The sequence below is a fragment of the Salvia hispanica genome, chromosome 2, assembly GCF_029641045.1.
Source record: "Salvia hispanica isolate PSC_SH4W2 chromosome 2, Shi_PSC_v1, whole genome shotgun sequence".
Classification (NCBI taxonomy): Eukaryota; Viridiplantae; Streptophyta; class Magnoliopsida; order Lamiales; family Lamiaceae; genus Salvia; species Salvia hispanica.
This window is the reverse complement of record NC_142693.1, coordinates 42,622,186-42,624,939: the sequence shown is the minus strand read 5'-3', so window position 1 is coordinate 42,624,939 and position 2,754 is coordinate 42,622,186. Positions and strand designations below refer to the sequence as shown.

At 37.1% G+C, this 2,754-nt stretch overlaps 1 long non-coding RNA gene across 1 annotated transcript; it reads right to left on the bottom strand.

The window, feature by feature from the left end:
* Positions 1 to 1,474: 1,474 nt before the first annotated feature.
* On the bottom strand, positions 1,475 to 2,478 carry LOC125202707 (uncharacterized). Its single transcript, XR_007173168.2, has 2 exons — positions 2,128 to 2,478; positions 1,475 to 1,992 (listed from the first exon to the last, which is right to left on the bottom strand). It is a non-coding gene; the product is annotated as an uncharacterized LOC125202707 (long non-coding RNA).
* Positions 2,479 to 2,754: the final 276 nt, after the last annotated feature.

Below are 2,754 nucleotides of genomic sequence, written 5' to 3'. Positions count from 1 at the left end.
TGATCCTAAGTCAGCACACATGATTTCCTTTTGAAGGTGAGGGTGTTACGAGCTTTCTCCCAAAAGCCGTTTTGATTACCTGCTCGCAATCATCTTGTCTTTGAACGATTATTTGGTTGGTTAAGACCTTTAAATAATTCATTTTGTAAATAGTTACAACAATTTCCCTTTATCACATATCCAATTGTGACTCACCTTCAGTTTACTTAAATTTAACTTATCCTTATATTTTAGACACCCTTGATTGACTACAGTCCCCTTGACTTATTAGTCAAGAGTGAAAGCAATTTATCAACTCCATGATACTCCTATCACCAATTCTCATTTTGAAAGAGTACTTGAATTGAACATTTTTTATCTTGTGCCTCTTAGGCAATTGTACTCTTTCAAGAACATAAGCTTCCTGATTGTTCGTTAACCATTTATATTTTCACAAATGGTTATTGATAAGTTCCTTCTTATAAAATGACCGTCTTTTTTTTTTGTCAGTTACACTGCAAGTATTGTCACCATCTTTGGATATTCTGCATCTCCAAATTTAAGTCTATCCCCATTTTGTTTCCTCATCAACTAGTTGTTAGGATTACCTTTGCTATGAGTACGTTGCCTTGGATTATCCATAAACCTTGAAATTTTATTGGCATGATCTCATAACACAATGTTTTAAACCAAAGGTCATCGCAACTCATGGCATTTTGCTTAAATTCAAATCTCGGTGTGCCTAATTGTTTCCAACCCTACTATATTGAAGTTATCATCCAGTGATAACTGGAACTTTTTAAATTGACTAACCCTCTGGATTATTTTAGTACCATTAAGGGAACCTCCTAATAAGAAAATTTTTTGAACTCTAAGAGTATGATTAAGAAGACCCTAGCAGTTATCTAGAGTGGAGGTGACGAGGCCATTACAGTTTCCACGCTTCTTGAATAAAAAAAAAATTATTCGTACAATCTAACAATGAGGGCCTAACACGAAGTTGGTAAAAGATAAATATTAACACGAAATGCGATAAATGAAATAATGATGTATACGTGTTAGGATCAAGGAAGCGCAAATTGACACTAAATCTTAAGCTAATGCGTGCCGATCTGAGTTGAAAAATAAATAGAAGATAAGATATTTGTTCAAGGGTACGTCAAGGCCACGATTTATTAGTGCTCCTGAAATCATCGAAGAACCAAGAACAATAACATTATCTCTTTGTGCTACCCGAGTTACTCACATAAGGAACACATCAAATTTCGAGAAGAAATTTTTTTTAAGGTGGTTGGATTGTAACATCCCGAGCTTTTCCTATCATTCTAGTTGAACTCGAAAGGACGTCGAATGGATAGCCGAAATTTTTTATTTAATCTTCATTCTTTTGACAATTTAAAAGAATTGATTTAATGAAGTGTAAGTCTTGATGAGCCTTTTGTTCGACGCACATCCAAGTAGCAACACAATACTCTTTTCTCCTACACATACACAATAAATAAAATATACGGAGTAGATTACTAAAATATGTACATGCATGCGTCCATGAAAAAAAAGAAGATACAACTATAATTAGTATGATAATGATAAGAGAAAGGCGGCTAATTATCATACGTGTAAGACCAAATCCATGAATATATAAATCTATACTCCCATCTTTCAGTCCTCTTCCTCCCCCAAAGCAAGAGAATACATATGAAGCTCTCAACATACCAAATTTTCCTAGGAGAATAAGAAGGTAATCTCCTTTTATAATTCGGTACTCATATAAACTTTTGAACTCAGAACCTGAATCAACATAAAATTTAAGCGCTTGTTCACCACCAAGTCTTTCTTTTGGCATGCTTAGGTTCCCCAAAATCCATGAAATAAGCAAACTAAGTCCTAATTTAAGCGCTTGTTCACCACCAAGTCTTTCTTTTGAACTAAGTCTTTCTTTAATAATATTAAAGTTAAGAAACTTGTCTCGAGGTAAAGGTTATGTCCGGATTCCGGCGACAGCCACAGCAGTAACTACGAAAATTTCAAAAACATAGAAATCTCTTAGTTCATCCAAATCTGAAACTGTTGGGACAAATATTAATAATTAATAAAACAAATCTAAAGAAATTGAAATGAACAATAAAGGAGAACATAATAAACTCTTACCTGTCGGAAATCCGGCGAGAAGGCGGTGTGGTTGGCCGCTGGATGCAGCGGCGTCGAAAGTTGAGGTGGTGCATGACAGTGACGGCGGTGGAATCCGAGAGGGAGAGATCGAGGGCCTTGACGGCGAGCCGCCGCGCTCACAGCAGCGACGGCGGCATAACATATCCGAGAGAGGGAGAGATTTAAAGGGGAGAAAGAGAGAGAGGAGCCAGGGGGGGGGAGAGACGGAGAAGAGAAGAGGGGGCGCCGCCGGAGGCGACGGCGGACGGCGTCGCTGAGCTGGAGGCGGCGGTAGCAGCAGGGAGTGAGAAGGAGGAGTTTCTCTAACATCAGTTGGGTTAGGAGTGAGGAAGAGGAAATGGAGTGTTGCATATGTGTTTTGCTTTATATGATTGGGCTAAACTACTTTGTGAAATAAATTCGAGTCCAACTTCTAATTAATTAATTGGTGTTGCAGTACATGATTTGTAGAGGCCCAATTCCGATAATTTGATTACTTGGGCTGAAAAATGAAAAAAAAAAGAAGTCTTGACCAGTTTCGAAATTAGAATTTATTTTGAAAGAAATTTAATATTAAATTTCGGTAATCTAGATTAATTATGGAATCTGAGCCTAATAGAAGAAGAA